Genomic DNA, 19806 nt, shown 5'->3' with positions numbered 1-19806 from the left:
ACTTTGTTGTCCCCAGAGGTCTCAGATGAAATTCATGTCCCCACTCCTTTGCTGTTGCAGTAAACAATATACTGTGTGAACCTGCTTTATCTGCTATAGGTCTTGGTCCTTTCCAAGTACCTGACACAGTCTCAAGTTGTGCCAGGGGAAGTCTAGGCTGGATGTTAGGAGGAAGTTGTTGGCAGAGAGAGTGATTGGCATTGGAATGGGCTGCCCAGGGAGGTGGTGGAGTCACCATCCCTGGAGGTGTTGAAGCAAAGCCTGGCTGAGGCACTTAGTGCCTTGGTCTGGATGACTGGACAGGGCTGGGTGCTAGGTTGGACTGGATGATCTTGGAGGTCTCTTCCAACCTGGTTGATTCTATGATTTTATGATTCTATTCTATGATTATTTTGCAGTCTTCTTAAACCAAGGCAAAGTGCTTTCTGAAAAGGAGATCCATTTTTCTCCTGTGGCTTCCAACAAGTCCCTGGTCCCTTCCAAGTGCTGGCCAAAATGTTGTTGAGGCCATGCACATCAGCTCAGTGATGACTGAAGCTAAAACGAGCTCCGTTTCTCTCTGCTTCTGACCTTTGCCCAGAGCTGGTTCGTCACACAGCCGTGCAAGCACAGTATGTCCAGGCTGATAATTTAGTTTGGATTACAAGTGCCTTTTTGAACCAACTCTGGATTGTTCTGTCTTACCTTGCTGCAATTCACGTCACAGGGAAACTTGAGAACAAAAGACCTGAGCTGATTTGGAATCAAGCAACAGCAGAAGGAAGGAGCACACCTAGAGCGCTCCAGCCATTAATGGGTGGCCACGAACAGGCATTTGGTATGCAGGCTAAGAACACAGCCTAAAGTAACACCCTGGAAATATGTACAGCATGCATGGCACATCCTCAGGACAGCCATTCTGCTTGGTAAATCCCTGCCTGCTGTGCTGTCTTAGCTGCTGATGTAGATGTAGATGCAAATGTAGATGTTAGGTGTAGTGGCAGCAAAAGGGGCACATCCAGCAGCGCAGGAATTGGCAGACTGGGAAGGCAGGGCAGCTTCTTTGGGAAGTGATGGCACTCCTGCCAGGTGCAAGAGACCATGAAATTGCAGCACAGGGAGAACCAACAGATACTGAAAGGATAAGGAATACCTCAAGGATAAAGGATTGACTGAGGTTACTAAGCAAAACTGGAAATAACCTCCGAGTTCTATACTGGACCACTTTCTCTCTACTCATTTAATGTATCTGCACCCGTGAAAGGCCCAGAAGTGGGTTCAGCTCCTGGCCCACCAACTACAGGCCACTGCTGCTGGCTTAAAAACCTGCTCCATGGCTTCCTCTACTGCATGCAGTTTGGCATGCAGCACCCTCTGAGCATGTTTATGCTGAAAACTGTGTTGTAATGCAGCTACAGAGTGGGTATCAGAAGCTCTCCAGTTACAGAGTGGGTATCAGAAGCTCTCCAGATACAGAAGAAGGCAGCTCCCACATTTTTCCTTCACCCATTTTAGCCAGATTTTGCATGCAGCTCTGTGCTTTGTATGTGTTTGCACACAAAGCTTCATGCAATATTTATGTAAAGCTATTTCAACTTACTTCTGCACCCTTGTGCACTCTGCAATATAAAGGTTGCTTCAGAAATAAACCTCAGTGCTAAATAAAATCTGTCTTCATATTCAGATTTATTTATTTTGCCACTTGGTAGATTTTGGTCTACCAAAGGGGTGGGAGGGAGTCTTCCCTCCCCAGTCACCTCTTCCTCTCTGAAAGAGTGTAAGATGCTACTCGTCCCCAGTACTCCCTGCTGACACCTTTGTGTTCATCCTTTGCAGTGCATTGGTTCCAGGAAGGAAAAGAAACACAAGAACTGCCAAAATAGTCAACTGCCTACCTCACACGGAGAGAAGAATGCAGCTCCAGCTGAACCTGACTCCCTGTGTGGCTGGGGTCAGGCAAGAGGAAGGGAAGGTGAATCTGAGGAAGACAAACTCAAATTTCTCCCCGTTGGTGAGGGAATGATAAGGTGCCAGAGAAGCAGGGAGAATGGCAAGGCTGGACAGTATGGGAGAAGATTTAATGGGGTGAGGTTTAAAAAGGCCAAGGGCAGGGTTCTGCACTTTGGCCACAGCAACCCCAAGCAGCACTACAGGCTGGGGACAGAGTGGCTGAGAGCAGCCAGGCAGAGAGTGACCTGGGGGTGCTGGTAGATGGTAGACTAAACATGAGCCAGCAGTGTGCCCAGGTGGGCAGCAGAGCCAATGGCATCCTGGCCTGTATTAGGAACAGTGTGGCCAGTAAGGCAAGGGAGGTTATTCTGCCCCTGTACTCAGAACTGCTCAGGCCACACCTTGAGTGCTGTGTCCAGTTCTGGGCTCCTCAATTCAAGAGAGATGTTGAGGTGCTGGAATGTGTCCAGAGAAGGGCAATGAAGCTGGTGAGGGGCCTGGAGCAGAGCCCTGTGAGGAGAGGCTGAGGGAGCTGGGGGTGTGCAGCCTGCAGCAGAGGAGGCTCAGGGCAGAGCTCATTACTGTCTACAACTACCTGAAAGGAGGCTATAGCCAGGTGGGGTTGTTCTCTTCTGCCAGTCAAGCAGCAACAGAAGAAGGGGACACAGTCTCAAGCTGTGCCAGGGCAGGTCTAGGCTGGATGTTAGGAAGAAGTTCTTCACAGAGAGAGTGATTGGCATTGGAATGGGCTGCCCAGGGAGGTGGTGGAGTTGCTGTCCCTGGAGGTGTTGAAGCCAAGCCTGGCTGGGGCACTTAGTGCCATGGTCTGGTTGATTGGATAGGGCTGGGTGCTGGGCTGGCCTGGATGATGTTGGAGGTCTCTTCCAACCTGCTTGATTCTATGATTCTATGAAGGAAATGTGCAAGTGACCAGCCAGGATAAAAATGTCAAATTATGTGAATGATAGAAGAAAACCAAGATGTGACCTTAGACACCACTAGAGAGGGGCAGGCCACAGAAGACTATTCAAGAATTAAGATGCATCTCAGCAGAGTGTAGGTCATGGAGATAAGAGGAGGGAGAGCCTGGAAAGGCAGAAGTTGAAGGCAGCAGAAATGCCAAACTGAGTGAGCATAAAATCCAGTCCCTTTAATTTAGTCAGGAAGACAGTGTTCAGGAAACAACTGTCCATTAAGAACCAAGAGGAGGAGACCAACTGTACATGGTGGAATAAAGATGTAAGACAGAATGAGAAGAGGACAGTTAGGTGACAAGGTGGAGAAAAGGGTGCATTTTCTAGGTACCATCCTCAAATTAAACAAGCACAGGAAGAATAAGAGCCTCAGACTGGTTTCTCCCCTCTCAGTTACACTGCAGCCTGTCATCCTCACTGAAAAACTAGTCTGAGATAAGGAGAAGGCTCCAGTCCTCAGATTAATCATGACTGGACAACCTTTGGAGGCCTCTATCTCAGCAAACCAAACATCTCAAAACTCTTATCAAGGGTTAATAGAACTCTTTACATGAAAAAGAAATCTCCAGGTCCAAAACTCCTTCCCATTCCTCCCCTGACTTGTGGCCACACCTGAAGGGCTTGCTCTTACACTCCTCTATAAAGTTGCTATTCCTTCACTGGGGTAATCATCTGAAATTGTCCAGAAAACAAATAATCCCAGATTCCCCACCCTAAACTGGAACATAGAGACTGCGAGGAGGAGAGAGGCACTGAGTGATCTGCAGGGACAAAGAGATGATGATTGAGGAGCTCTGTTGCTAGGATGTTAGGAGAAGAGTAACTCTGTCTGGCAGAGAGGCAGTTATGAAATGGCTCATCTTTTATGATTACTCTGGTTCAGCTCTAATGATTATATCATTAGGTGATAAAAGTGCTGTGTTCCCTTTGGATTGCATACCTAGGGAGCAAAGAAATGGTCACTGTCTGACCGAGCTCACAGGACAAGAAACTGCAGTAATAAAAACGGAGCAAGAAATAAGTTAATGAGTTCTGGGCTCCTCAGTTCAGGAGAGATGTTGAGATGCTGGAATGTGTCCAGAGAAGGGCAACAAAGCTGTGGAGAGGGGCCTGGAGCACAGCCCTGTGAGGAGAGGCTGAGGGAGCTGGGGGTGTGCAGCCTGCAGAAGAGAAGGCTCAGGGCAGAGCTCATTGCTGTCTGCAGCTCCCTGAAGGGAGGTTGTAGCCAGGTGAGGTTGGGCTCTGCTGCCAGGCAAGCAGCAAGAGAAGAAGGGGACAGAGTCTCAAGTTGTGGTGGGGGAGGTGTAGGCTGGATGTTAGGAGGAAGTTGTCAGAGAGAGTGATTGGCATTGGAATGGGCTGCCCAGGGAGGTGACCCTGGGGGTGTTGAAGCCAAGCCTGGCTGAGGCACTTAGTGCCATGGTCTGGTTGACTGGCTAGGGCTGGGTGCTAGGTTGGGCTGGATGATCTTGGAGGTCTCTTCCAATCTGGCTGATTTTATGACTCTAAGAAAGAAGCAACAGGCACAATGGGCAGTGGATCCAAAACATGCAGGTGAGAGGCAAGACTTTCTGACCCTTCTGTAGTAAAGGGTTGGACTTGATGATCTGTGAGGTCTCTTCCAACCCTGATGATACTGTGATACTGTGATACCCTCAGCTCACTCTTCATTTCCCTCTCCCTGGGAGCAAACCCCCAGTGTCCCAATGCACACATTTGTCTTTGCCTCTTCCACCCCTGATGATCCTTAAATCCAGTCTACATTAGGTAAGGCAAATTGTCAGTTCTTACTTCTCCTAGGTTCATTTCTGACCAGTGCCAGTAAAATAAGTGCAGGAAACTGCAGAGGTGAAGAGGAACGTTACTATTAAAGCCTGGCTGAGGCACTTAGTGCCATGGTCTAGTTGACTGGCTAGGGCTGGGTGCTAGGTTGGACTGGATGATCTTGGAGCTCTCTTCCAACCTGGTTGATTCTATGGTTCTATGATTCCCTGCCTGTGCAGTGAAAGGAACTGCTCTCCTTGCTTGCTGCAGCACAGCCCATCAGGGGCAGGGCGATACGCTACCCAGAAACATTCATCTGGGGACGATGCTTTAAGACCCACAGCTGCCACTGTGCTGCTGATACTTTAATCTATTCTAATGTTAATTTTCTAAGCATTTCTTAATTGCAAGGGATAATATAATAGGGTATAAATCTTATCAGCAAACCAGACTGACACCAGTTTGTGTTATCATATTACCATGGTTACATTATTATTACAAGCGAACCTTGTGCTGGTTACTAACCACAAACAACTCTAGAGAATAAAATCCTCCTCCAAAAGCTAAGCTGAACCAATGTTTCCTTTTTTCTTTTTGTTTGGTTTGGCTTTTTTTTTTTTTCTGGGGGCAGATAAACCAAATTTCTCTGTGTGCAGCACACCTACAGCTCTTTTTACTCAGACTCCTGCAGCCTGCATTTTTTTTTCCTTGTGTTTGTAGAGCGCTGAGAAAAAAAATCTCTGCTGTCAACAAGGAGCAGAGGCCAAATTCCTTACATGTGGAATAGAATCTTTTAACAGAAACTCACAACATTCAGATGACAAGCACTACCCCAGCCTCTCAAAACATTAACACCTTTGTATTGCTCTGGCAAAAAAATCATAGAATCATAGAATCAACCAGGTTGGAAGAGACCTCCAAGAGGAACCCAGGCAACCAGCAATAGAACAAGGGGACACAGTCTTAAGTTGTGCCAGGGTAGGTATAGGCTGGATGTTAGGAAGAAGTTCTTCACAGAGAGAGTGATTGGCATTGGAATGGGCTGCCCAGGGAGGTGGTGGAGGCACCGTCCCTGGGGGTCTTCAAGAAAAGCCTGGATGAGGCACTTAGTGCCATGGTCTGGTTGATTGGTTAGGGCTGGGTGCTAGGTTGGACTGGATGATGTTGGAGGTCTCTTCCAACCTGGTTGATTCTATGATTCTATGAACCATTGACAGCCTGATTAGGTCCCCCAAGGGTTCACTTTCCCCTTATTCTAATCTGATCCTACTGTATCAAAAGATAGAGTCCCACTTTCCCTCACCTCTTCATTGTCCATGTGCCAGGGAAGGGGCAGACATTTCCCATGGGGTTACTGCAATGATCTCACTCCCCTGATCTGGTGGAGGGTGGGGACAGGCTCTTCTCACTTGCTCACTTCTCCAGATCTGGGCTCCTCAATTCAAGACAGATGTTGAGGTACTGGAAGGTGTCCAGAGAAGGGCAACAAAGCTGGTGAGGGGCCTGGAGCACAGCCCTGTGAGGAGAGGCTGAGGGAGCTGGGGGTGTGCAGCCTGCAGCAGAGGAGGCTCAGGGCAGAGCTCACTGCTGTCTGTAGCTCCCTGAAGGGAGGCTGTAGCCAGGTGGGGTTGGGCTCTGCTGCCAGGCAAGCAGCAACAGAACAAGGGGACAGGGTCTCAAGCCGTGGTGGGGGAGGTCTAGGCTGGATGTTAGGAGGAAGTTCCTGCCAGAGAGAGTGATTGGCATTGGAATGGGCTGCCCAGGGAGGTGTTGAAGCCAAGCCTGGTAGAGGCACTTAGTGCCATGGTCTGGTTGATTGTCTAGAGCTGGGTGCTAGGTTCGACTGGATGAGCTTGGAGGTCTTTTCCAACCTGACTGATTCTGTGATTCTCCGTGGCATAGGACAGGGAGCAATGGGTGTAAATTACAGCACTAGAGGTTCTGCCTCAACACAAGGGGGAAGTTCTTTACTGTAAGGGTCCCAGAGCACTGGCACAGGCTGCCCAGAGAGGTTGTGGAATCTCCTTCTCTGGAGACTCTCAAGGCCTGTCTGGATGTGTTCCTCTGTGATCTGTGTTAGATAGGATTGTCCTGCTCTGGCAGGGGGGGGTTGGACTGGATGATCTCTTTGGGTCTCTTCCAAACCCTACCATCCTGTGAGCCTGTGATCTGCTGTATGTGAAGGGAACACACACTGGAACCAGGGATGCCAGTGATACTGTCCCTTCCCCTGCTCCTGACTGTAAGTTTGGGCATGTCCTACATTTAGCTGTTTCTCTGCTGCAGATCTTTGTCCCACCAGCTGTGCAGAGACTGTGGCTGGCAAGCAGATCACTACCCTGATGTAAGCTTAAAAAAAACCCCAACTCTTCTTTCCTTTTTGCTAACCCAGATATTTCAGCAATTTAAGCACAAGCAGTTGCACTGACACTACGGAGAAGGCAGAGCTGTACACAAATGAGAAGAGCAGGAAACCCTCCTGCAGAAAGCTCCATCCAGAGGGAATGTGGAAGGAAGGATGAACTGTTTGCAAAATAAGAAGCTACCCAGGAGGCCATGAAAGAGGATGCAGACAACAGCTGCTTATAGGGAAGTGACATTAGAGCTCCTCCAGACATTCCTGTCAGACCACAAGCCATGCAAAGACATTCATTTCCTTTTTGTAGGCAGCAGCCCATCTGTTGAATCAGGAAGAGAAGTGGTTTTGAATCACCCATTGCTGCCTCAAATGCTGTGGAGCTCCCCAAGGCCACAAAAGACCCACTTAATCATAGAGTCATAGAATCAGCCAGGTTGGAAGAGACCTCCAAACTCATCCAGGCCAACCTAGCACCCAGCCCTGGCCAATCAACCAGACCATGGCACTAGGTGCCTCTTCCAGGCTTTTCTTGAGCACCTCCACTGGTGAGCCCTGAGCTCAGCAAGGAATCACAGTGCTGCTCCAGCAATGCCTACTGCCTGCTTCAGGTGTTAAACTAGCAAAGAAAAGTAAAAACTTGCTTCTGGTCCTTAGATGAGAGAAAACATGTGAGAGAATTGGATGGAAAGGGTGGAAAGCCAGGCAAGATCAGCTCCATTTCAACCTCAGGGGTGACCTCATTGCTGTCTACAACTACCTGAAGGGACATTGTAGCCAGGTGGGGTTGGTCTCTTCTGCCAGGCAACCAGCAACAGAAGAAGGGGGGACAGTCTCAAGTTGTGCCAGGGTAGGTATAGGCTGGATGTTAGGAAGAAGTTCTTCACAGAGAGAGTGATTGGCATTGGAATGGGCTGCCCAGGGAGGTGGTGGAGGCACCATCCCTGGAGGTCCTCAAGAAAAGACTGGATGAGGCACTTAGTGCCATGGTCTGGTTGATTGGATAGGGCTGGGTGCTAGGTTGGACTGGATGATGCTGGAGGTCTTTTCCAACCTGGTTGATTCTATGTTTCTATGATTCTCTGTTTTAAAGATAAGAGAGGGAGTGATAAGGACAACCCAAGGAAGGGGGAACATGGAGTTAAACAATCAGTGTCACTCATGAGGTTCACAGCTGACAAGAAGCAGAACTGGAAGCTGCCCCTCTCATTGCTCACTATAAGGAAACCCTTCCAGCATTTTAGCCAGTCACCCAATACATCATGTCCTTATGCTCACTGATGGGGACTGCATTACCTCCCCAGGCTCATGGACACTGTTCAAATGAAGTCAGAGCTGGACTACTCCAAGTGGCACTTTTGTGTCCTTTCTCCCTCATCACCATGAAGATGATGTCAGTTGAGTTCTGCTGCAGTTACTTTTGGTTCATCCTTACAGTATCACATCTGATGTTCTTGGATTTCTTTTCCTCTCCTGGCCTAAGGTTGATATTTGCATTTTAAAAGGTCTAAGCTTGGTGACACAAACTTCTTAGTTTAATGCCTTCTAACACCCATCTCAGCATATCAGGCTGGGAACAGCCCTCACCAATGTGGCCTTGGCAGAATCATAGAATCATAGAATTAAACAGGTTGGAAGAGGCCTCCAAGATCATCCAGGCCAACCTAGCACCCAGCCCTAGACAATCCACCAGACCATGGCACTAAGTCTTTTCTTGAACACCTCCAGGGACGGTGACTCCACCACCTCCCTGGGCAGCCCATTCCAATGCCAATCACTCTCTCTGCCAACAACTTCCTCCTAACACCCAGCCTAGACCTCCCCCACCACAACTTCAGTCTGTGTCCCATTATTCTGTTGCTGCTTCCCTGGCAGAAGAGCCCAACCCCACCTGGCTACAGCCTCCCTTCAGGTAGTTGTAGACAGCAACAAGGACACCTCTGAGCCACATATATCTCCACATATTGTCACCCTGCTGTTTTTCCATCCTCAGAAGGTTAACAGGAGTGAGTCTCATTTAGTTATAACAACAACAGGTCAAGGAACCACCACAATAAAAAAAAAAAAGAACCCAGCATAAATCTCTTTGCCTGAAATCATTCTCTTTCCACTCTGCTGGGAAGAACAAACACAGGCTTCTTCTTGTTGCTTAAGGCACGTGCCGGGAGGAAGGGAGCTGCCACTGGCTCCAGGCTTTGCATCAGTGTCTCCCATAAATCATAGAATCATAGAATCAACCAGGTTGGAAGAGACCTCCAAGATCATCCAGTCCAACCTAGCACCCAGCCCTAGCCAATCAACCAGACCATGGCACTAAGTGCCTCAGCCAGGCTTGGCTTGAAGACCCCCAGGGACGGTGCCTCCACCACCTCCCTGGGCAGCCCATTCCAATGCCAATCACTCTCCCTGTGAAGAACTTCTTCCTAACATCCAGCCTATACCTACCCTGGCACAACTTGAGACTGTGTCCCCTTGTTCTATTGCTGGTTGCCTGGGAGAAGAGGCCACCCCCCACCTGGCTACAGCCTCCCTTCAGGTAGTTGCAGACAGCAATGAGCTCTGCCCTGAGCCTCCTCTTCTGCAGGCTGCACACCCCCAGCTCCCTCAACCTCTCCTCACAGGGCTCTGCTCCAGGCCCCTCACCAGCTTCGTTGCCCTTCTCTGGACACCTTCCAGCACCTCAACATCTTTCTTGAATTGAGGGGCCCAGAACTGGACACAGTACTCAAGGGGTGGCCTGACCAGTGCTGAGTACAGGGGAAGAATAACCTCCCTTGTCCTACTGGCCACACTGCTCCTGAGCCAGCCCAGGATGCCATTGGCTCTCTTGGCCACCTGGGCACACTGCTGGCTCATCTTCAGCTTACTATCTATCAGTACCCCCAGGTCCCTTTCCTCCTGGAAGGTTGGGTTTACAGTCATGGAGCCCACAGCACATAAACAGCAGGATGTGAATCAGAACTGATAGCCCCCAGGAGAGACTAGTCTGAGAGGCTGCCACACATGAAAGGCTGGATATGAATCCAGGTGCAAAATGACCTGCAGCGGTACCTGAATCTCTGATGGCTTTCTTTGTTCCATCATTTATTGAGTACTGAGCCTCTTAATAATGTTGACTTGAGAGGGAATGTCATTTTTTCATAGAATCATAGAATCAACCAGGTTGGAAGAGACCTCCAAGATCATCCAGTCCAACCTAGCATCCTTTTTTGGAGGTCTCCTTCAGATCCTGGAAAGCCACAAGAAGGTCCCCTGGGAGCCTCCGCTTCTCCATACTGCACAGCCCCAACTCTTTCAGTCTGTGCTCACAGCAGAGCTGCTGCAGCCCTCTGAGCATCCTCCTGGCCCTTCTCTGGACACTCTCCAGCATCTCCACATCCCTCTTGTCCCAGGGGCTCCAGAACTGGATGCAGTACTCCAGGTGGGGTCTCAGTAGAGCAGAGCAGAGGGGGAGAATCACCTCCCTGGCCCTGCTGGCCACACTGCTGCTGCTGCAGCCCAGGCTCTGCTTGGCTTTCTGGGCTGCAAGTGCACACTGCTGGCTCCTCTTGAGCTTCTCCTCCAGCAGCACCCCCAAGTCCCTCTCTTGAGGGCTGCTCTCCAGCCACTCACTTCCCAGCCTGGATTGGTGCTTAGCATTGCCTCAGCTGCAGGACACTACACTTGGTCTTGCTGAACCTCCTGAGCTTGGCTTGTGCCCACCTCTGCAGCCTGTCCAGGTCCCTCTGCATGGATCCCTTCCCTCCAGCCTGGCTGCTGCACCACACAGCTTGGTGTGCTCAGCAAACTTACTGAGGCTGCACTAAATGCCTCTGTCCATGACACCCACAAAGATGTTGATATATATATATATATTTAAGAAAAGAGCCTGCAATGGCAAAGCAGCCCTGAGGAAGTTATTTCATGTCAAACGATTGAAAATGAAAGCCTCTCCTTCATACAGCACTGCTGGGCATGGGACAGCACTGCCTGCCCTGCCCCGGGACTGACTCAGCAGCCTGCCTGTCCCTCCAGAAGTGAGAGAGGACACAGGGCAGGGAGGGCTGCATCTGGTTTGTCTGGAGCAGGCCACTCTGATTTTAACTCTGTCTTTCCTTTGAAAGGAAGCTTAGTTTCTGGTTGCATTTTGGTGCCTTTGCAGTAGGCTGAAATTGTTGCCCATAACCCTTCTCTCTCTTCAGATGATTACCTCCAAGTGGCTCTCAGATTCCAACTGTTAGTCTCATGCATAATGCATTTCATTTCAAGCCTTTCATCTGTGCATAAGTTTTCCATCTATTTCCATCCTGGTCTCAGCTACTCTTTACCTGCAAAGCAGGGAAAGTTGCTGTTTTCCCTGTTTCTTTCTGGAGCCTCATTTCTCTCAAACACTGCGTGCCAGGTCCAGCTCTTGAGCCACCAAAACGCTCTTTCAGGGAGTAAGCTTCACATCCTTCTTGCAGGCTTTTGAGGACACCTCTGTTGGAGCAGCATCTACGCTGACTGAAAGCTTCACTGCCTGCAGCTACTGTCAGTTCCCTGCTGTTGGTGAGGGAGCAGCTGGCTCTATTCCTCTGATCACTCCCTAACCCACATCACCCACAGGAAGCCTGCTTAGCTTATGCTCACCCACTCTTTTAAACCAAACTGACTTCAGGGGCTGTAACAAGAAGGAGCTGGTTGCAAAAAGCAGCCCACAGCAGCGTAGAGCAGAGGACATCAGGAGGTCTGGAGTGTGCCTCTTCGGTTGGGCCAGCAAAGAATTCACAGATTCACAGAATTCACAGATTTAACCAGGTTGGAAAAGACCTTCAAGATCATCAAGTCCAACCTATTACCCAACACCATCTAATCAACTAAACCATGGCACTAAGTGCCTCATTTGGTTTCCTTTTAGACACCTTCAGGAGCAGTGACTTCACTACCTCCCCAAAGGAGCATCAGCGTTTGAGATCCCGGTGTTACCGTGCTGCTTTGCCATCACTGATGGAAACTGCAGGGCAGCAGAACTTCTTCAGGGCTTCTGCCAGGTGTGTTAAACGTCCAGAGCTCCCCATCTTCTCTTGCATAACCACCTGGTGGCCAGGGAGAAGTCATTGAGATGATGTGGAATAGCAGTGAGCGCAGTTTTAGGAGGAGCAAGCCTTCAAAGCAGGAATGCAGAGCTCAGCAGTCAAACATCCAGCAGTATCTGGATGCCACCTCTTTTCCAAATCCTTTCAGATGCAGCCTGAGGGGTTAGTGTTGACTTTAAAGGCCAGGGGCCCTGATTCAACAAAAGCAGCTAAGCACTTAATAACATTAAGCACATGCTCAAGTCTCTTCCTATTCAACAAAGCACTTAAACACATACTTCACTCCTCTTAGATGGCCCAGAACCAAAACACCAAGCTCTCAGGATTTCTTCGACCTTTATTTAATTTCAGAGGAGGGACAAGAATTTGAGCCCTGATCCATATTTTGCCAAGGGTCCCTACTTGCAAGTGAGTCAGACTCCAGCTCTGGACCTACACACCCACATGCTGGCACATTGATGTTTTGAATTGGGATCTGACCTTTACAGCTTGCACCTCACTCTGATCTATGCTTGTGAATCACAGAACCACAGAATCAGTCAGGGTTGGAAGGGACCACAAGGAGCAGCCAGTGCCAACCCCCCTGCCATGCCCAGGGACACCCTACCCTAGAGCAGGCTGCACACAGCCTCAGCCAGCCTGGCCTCAAACACCTCCAGCCATGTGGCCTCAACCACCTCCCTGGGCAACCCACTCCAGCCTCTCACCACTCTCATGCTCAACAACTTCCTCCTCATCTCCACTCTGAATCTTCCTGCCTCCAGCTTTGCTCCATTCCCCTTAGTCCTGGCACTCCCTGACAGACTAAAATGTCCCTCCTCAGCATTTTTGTAGCCCCCTTCAGATCCTGGAAGGCCACAAGAAGGTCACCTGGGAGCCTCCTCTTCTCCAGACTGCACAGCCCCAACTCTTTCAGTCTGTGCTCACAGCAGAGCTGCTGCAGCCCTCTGAGCATCCTCCTGGCCCTGCTCTGGATGATCTGTGTTCAATAAAGAGCTTGAACTGCAGGCAGGAAGCTGTTAAACCATATTTCTGTGCAAAGGTTTGGATTGATGATGCTTTCCTCAACTCCACCTAACTGAGATGCAACACTCAGGCATCACCTCAGCGTATGGTGTGCTTCTGCTCAGCCTAAGAGTGTGCAGCATCTGCAGAACTCCTCCCCTTTAGCTGCTCATCCAAAAACTCTAAACTGTCACAACCCAGCTCTGTAGCCTGACTCCCTGAGTCATGTGAAATTCTCAGCCTTTGGTTGTTGTTGAAATGCCACAGAGTGTTCACTTAGCAGCTGCAGAGGGAAAGTGCAAAGGGAGTGAGCCTGGAATGCTGTGGGATGCAGCTGAGGAAGAGGACTGACAGCCAAGAGGGACAGCCTCAGTCTGCCTCTATTGTTTCAGATTAAGGCAAATGTCATAGAATTATACAATCATAGAATAAAGCAAGTTGGAAGAGACCTCCAAGATCATCCAGCCCAACCTAGCACCCAGCCCTGCCCAACCAACCAGACCATGGCACTAAGTGCCTCAGCCATGCTTGGCTTCAACACCTCCAGGGACAGCAACTCCACCACCTCCTTGGGCAGCCCATTCCAATGCCAATCACTCTCTCTGCCAACAACTTCCTCCTAACATCCAGCCTAGAGCTCCCCTAGCACCACTTGAGACTGTGTCCCCTTGTTCTGTTGCTGCTTGCCTGGCAGAAGAGACCAACTACCATCTCCCTGGGCAACCTGTGACAGTGTTTCACCACCCTCACCACAGAAAATGGCTTCCTTATATCTACTCTGAATCTCCTCTCCTGCAATTTAAAAACATCATCACCTCTAGTTTTATCACAACAGATCCTGCTAAAAAGTCTGCCCCCTTCTTTCATATAAGCTGCTTTTAAGCACTGAAAGGCCACAAGACAGTCTCCCTAGAGCCTTCTCTAATCCAGGCTGAACAACCCCAACTCTCTCAGCCTTTTTTTTCTTTGGAGAGGTGTATAAAAGAGCCTTAACCTATTTCTGGTCTCTCAGAGTGTTTACTTTCTTGTTGCCTCCTGTAAAAAACATCATATAGTGAGAGAGAGCAATGCTCCTAGTCTAAGTCTCCCTTCTTTTAATTTAAAAGCATCACTCCTCCTGTCCTGTCACAGCAGCACCACAGGCTGGGGACAGAGTGGCTGAGAGCAGAAAGGAACCTGAAGGTAAAGGTAGGTAGTAGCTGCAGCTGAGGCAGCAGTGTGCCCAGGTGGGCAGCAGAGCCAATGGCATCCTGGGCTGGCTCAGGAACAGTGTGGGCAGCAGGACAAGGGAGGTTCTTCTGCTCCTGTGCTCAGCACTGCCCAGGCCACCCCTTGAGTGCTGTGTCCAGTTCTGGGCCCCTCAATTCAAGAGAGATGTTGAGGTGCTGGAAGGTGTCCAGAGAAGGGCAAGGAAGCTGGTGAGGGGCCTGGAGCACAGCCCTGTGAGGAGAGGCTGAGGGAGCTTGGGGTGTGCAGCCTGCAGAAGAGGAGGCTCAGGGCAGAGCTCATTGCTGTCTGCAACTACCTGAAGGGAGGCTGTAGCCAGGTGGGGTTGGGCTCTGCTGCCAGGCAAGCAGCAACAGAAGAAGGGGACACAGTCTCAAGTTCTGCCAGGAGAGGTCTAGGCTGGATGTTGTTAGGAAGTTCCTGCCAGAGAGAGTGATTGGCATTGGAATGGGCTGCCCAGGGAGGTGGTAGAGTCTCTGTGCCTGGAGGTGTTGAAGCCAAGCCTGGCTGAGGCACTTAGTGCCATGGTCTGGTTGGTTGGATAGGGCTGGGTGCTAGGTTGGCCTGGCTGATCTTGGAGGTCTCTTCCAACCTGGTTCATTCTATGATTCTATGAACAGGTCCTGCTAAAAACATTGTCCCCATCAAAAAGATTGCTCCACTCAAAGATATGAAATAAAAACATCTGGGCCACATGGCTAAATCCATGCCCACTTCCCATTCCACACCAGTGCCAGTGTTGTCTTAGCACATGGAGCTCAACTCTTCTCATCTCCTGCTTTGGCAAGGATGCTCCAGGGCTTCTGGCAGGGCAGAATGAAGCTATGAAATAAAAGACCAGGCTTGTTCCAGGAAACAAGTAGACTGTCAGTTGTCTGGGCGAGCAGAGGAAGGGTACTCAGACATCTAAGGCAGCAGGAGGAGGCAAAAGCCCTCCCTAGGCACTACCATTTGCCTGGAGGAGGAAGAAAATGAACCTGGTTAAAAAGAAAAGGCAGGATTCACATAGCTGCATCATGGGCCTGCTGGGAAGAGCATCACTGGAGGGTTTGTTTATGAAATGGTTGCCAGAAGGGTAAGAGGAGGAAGGAGAATCCAGCCAAAGACTGCAGGGCCCATAAGGAGGTTGTCACTTTGAACAACAAAATGCCTATGGACCCAGCAGGTCTCTTCTTGCTGGTCATGGCAGGGAGAACAGCAGGAAAGTCAGAGCAGCTGGAGTGATCAGCTCACTCAGGCTTCCTTCTATTGCTGTAGATGTCCAGAGAAACAGCTGTTGTCTTGCCCAGGAGCTTAGACTCAAGGGGAAGCTGGCACAAAGACTAAACAGGTGAGCAGTAACAACAAGAGGCTGGCATGATACCTGCCTTAACCATGCCCTCTTGATTTGCTTTCCACTCTACCAGCTCTGAGCAGAAGCATGTGGGCTGGGGACACCAAGCAATCCTCATCTGGGTGGCAGCTAAAGAGGCTGCAGCAAATGCTCCATCGCATCAAGTGGAAAACAGAACTGGGGAGACCTGTCTGAGCGAAGACACAGAGATGAGAGCAGAACTGGCACATGCACACAAGTCTTACTTGTCACCATCTGGCACTCCTGCCACAAGATCAGGCTCCCTCTCACCACTGGCTGACACAGTTAAACAGGGATTCCTCCTGGGAAAGATCAGACTTGGAAAACCTGAAGAAAAAATCCCAAGCAATGCCAAGCACAAATGCAGGCTGGGCAGTGAGTGGCAGGAGAGCAGCCCTCAAGAGAGGGACCTGGGGGTGCTGCTGGAGGAGAAGCTCAAGAGGAGCCAGCAGTGTGCACTTGCAGCCCAGAAAGCCAAGCAGAGCCTGGGCTGCAGCAGCAGCAGTGTGGCCAGGAGGGCCAGGGAGGTGATTCTCCCTCTCTGCTCTGCTCTACTGAGACCCCACCTGGAGTACTGCATCCAGCTCTGGAGCCCCCATTACAAGAAGGATGTGGAGATGCTGGAGAGTGTCCAGAGCAGGGCCAGGAGGATGCTCAGAGGGCTGCAGCAGCTCTGCTGTGAGCACAGACTGAAAGAGTTGGGGCTGTGCAGTCTGGAGCAGAGGAGGCTCCCAGGTGACCTTCTTGTGGCCTTCCAGGATCTGAAGGGGGCCTCTAAAAAAGCTGGGGAGGGACTTTTTAGGCTGTCAGGGAGTGCCAGGTCTAAGGGGAATGGAGCAAAGCTGGAGGTGGGGAGGTTCAGGCTGGAGGTGAGGAGGAAGTTGTTGAGCATGAGAGTGGTGAGAGCCTGGACTGGGTTGCCCAGGGAGGTGGTTGAGGCCCCATGGCTGGAGGTGTTTGAGGCCAGGCTGGCTGAGGCTGTGTGCAGCCTGCTCTAGGGTAGGGTGTCCCTGGGCATGGCAGGGGGGTTGGAGCTAGATGATCCTTGTGGTCCCTCCCAACGCTGACTGATTCTATGATTAAAAAAGAAATGTGATAGTTCCTTGCAGTGCAGGAGCACACAGAGAGCCTGTCACACTCAGTGGGCTCAACTGTGTCACTGGGGAGTGGGGCTGTCACCCCTCTGTGCTTGTGCTGATGATGCCAAGGTGCAGTGGTTCAGCAGGTGACTTCCCAGCCTTGCAAATGGATGGCATCTTGGTGCAACAAGCTCTCAGGATTACCCCACTGCACTTCAGGAGACAAACACAGCAGCCTGCACCATTCTGATGGGGCAAGAGCTTTATCTTTCATGAACAGGTTTCTTAAGGCACTAACCACAGCATATCTGAGAGGGCCACAGCACTGGGAAAGACTAGGTGGAAAGTGCTGGCACAATAACAAGGATTTGTCTCCTGCGTCTTGCTCACTGCCCAGAGGCCTTTCTCTGCCCTCTCCCATCCTACTCTGAAGCCAGAGCGAGATAAAAGATGGGGAGAGGATGGACCCAGCCCAAGAGCCACATCCAGGTCATAGGGTGCTGGCTGGATTGTGTCTGCTGAGACAACTGTTGTGGTCTACAACTCCCTGAAGGGAGGCTGTAGCCAGGTGGGGTTGGGCTCTTCTGCCAGGCAAGCAGCAACAGAACAAGGAGACACAGTCTCAAGCTGTGCCAGGGGAGGTCTAGGCTGGATGTGAGGAGGAAGTTGTTGTCAGAGAGAGTGATTGGCATTGGAATGGGCTGCCCAGGGAGGTGGTGGAGTCTCTGTGCCTGGAGGTGTTGAAGTCAAGCCTGGCTGAGGCACTTAGTGCCATGGTCTGGTTGCTTGGCCAGGACTGGGTGCTAGGTTGGGCTGGATGGTCTTGGAGGTCTCTTCCAACCTGCTTGATTCTGTGATTCCCCATCACTCCCTAGATCACAAGTCATTTCCAAGTGGGTGCACCAAGACTGTATGTGGCAGGGGCTTTGCCAGCTCCATGCACAAAGCCCAGATGATGAACACTGGCTTAACCAAAAAGCTCCAAAGCCATATTACACTCTCTTGTCTTTCCCAACCCCTCCCAGCAGCTTAACCAGACAACCTTGTAGCTAAAGTGACCAAACCTCCTATTTTGTCCTTGACCCCTAGGAAATACACTGGCTTCTCTTCTAGCCTCCAACTGCAGAGACCATCAGAAACCTGCAGCCCTTGGAGAGACCACGATGGCTGCAGTAAGCACTGTGAGAAATTTATGAGGGCAGCAAGCTCTTGGTTTCCTTGGTCACCCTCAGAGGATTTACAGCCCCATGCATTGAGAATGAACAAAGACTTGCTGTTCTTCATCAGAGACCTCATGATTCTGTCCGTGGGGAGGAGGCTACAAACACAGATAACCTTTGCAAGCAGAAATAGCCATCCCTGGATGTTAACATGAGAGAGAGAGAGATAGGCAAAAAGCAAAGCATCCACAGTGCTCTGGGAAATCTCAGCAGATGCAGTTGGGAGTTTGCATTATTTGGAAGGGTGGAGAAGAAAGGTTAGTCCTAGGGCAGCGGGAGGAGGAAAGGAGGTTGGTAGCAGAGTTTGTTCATCTCAGTTTGGCTTCTGGGCTGATTTTCTCTTGGATGTGATACAAGTGAAAGTTTCTTCTGCAGAGGATTCAAGTTCCTGTTTCTTATTCTATGTACAGAGCACATGGTGCCTTGAGGTCTGAACCCAGTAGACTTAGACTCCCATTTTGAATGAGCTGTGCTGTTTGACATATGAGGCACCTCGGGGCAGTTTTTGGAGTACAGGAGCTGATAAACTTTCAAAGGCTTTGCTGGAGCCTGTGCACTTTGCCCCTCTGTCTGTGCTGGGGCCGTGGTCTCTCCAGCATCAAGGAGAGCACTGCCAGCAATGCTTTCTAAAAGACTTTGCTGGAGCCCTGACCTGTGTGGTTTTCCCCTCTGCTTGTTATCCAATCTTAAAGGACTGGCATGAGACTTAGAATTACATAATCAGTCAGGTTGGAAGAGACCTCCAAGCTCATCCAGTCCAACCTAGCACCCAGCCCTAGCCAGTCAACCAGACCATGGCACTAAGTGCCCCAGCCAGGCTTGGCTTCAACACCTCCAGGCACAGAGACTCCACCACCTCCCTGGGCAGCCCATTCCAATGCCAATCACTCTCTCTGACAACAACTTCCTAACAACATCCAGCCTAGACCTCCCCTGCCACAACTTGAGACTGTGTCCCCTTGTTTTGTTCTGCTTGCCTGGGAGAAGAGCCCAACCCCACCTGGCTACAGCCTCCCTTCAGGTAGCTGCAGACTTGCACTCATCTGAAACACTGGCTTCTGCTAATGAATCTGACCATGAATCCCACACAGCTGTTTACTGTACCTTTTGTGCTGGAGTCATCAATGGAGGAGGAAGGAGAGAAAACAGTAATTACTATGCAGATTTCAAAGAGAAGTGCATCTGTGCCTTTGCTTTCTGCTTTAATTTGGTGACTTCTCCACAGGAATAAGTGGATTTTTTTTTCCCTTTAACCCTTTACATTAGCTGGGGAAGTATGAATTTGTGGTGATTCAAACTGCCACATGCATTTAGAAACTCCCATCTTCTCCTTAGCACAGGCTGTACTTACAGAATCATAGAATCTGCTAGGTTGGAAGAGACCTCCAACATCATCCAGGCCAACCTAGCACCCAGCCCTAGCCAGTCAACCAGACCATGGCACTAAGTGCCCCAGCCAGGCTTGGCTTCAACACCTCCAGCCACAGAGACTCCACCACCTCCCTGGGCAGCCCATTCAATGCCAATCACTCTCTCTGACAACAACTTCCTCCTAACATCCAGCCTAGACCTCCTCCAGCACAACTTGAAGCTGTGTCCCTTTCTTGCTGCTTGCCTGGCAGCAGAGCCCAACCCCACCTGGCTACAGCCTCCCTTCAGGGAGCTGCAGACAGCAATGAGCTCTGCCCTGAGCCTCCTCTTCTGCAGGCTGCACACCCCCAGCTCCCTCAGCTGCTGCTCACAAGGCTGTGCTCCAGGCCCCTCACCTCTAAGCCTCTTCTCCAAGCTAAAATGCAAGCAACTAAATGCTTTGTGCTTTGTTTGGTGGCATCTTCACAGGAAAA

The sequence above is a fragment of the Pogoniulus pusillus genome, chromosome 1 (genome assembly GCF_015220805.1).
Source record: "Pogoniulus pusillus isolate bPogPus1 chromosome 1, bPogPus1.pri, whole genome shotgun sequence".
NCBI classification, from domain to species: Eukaryota; Metazoa; Chordata; class Aves; order Piciformes; family Lybiidae; genus Pogoniulus; species Pogoniulus pusillus.
Note: the sequence above shows the minus strand (reverse complement) of the source record.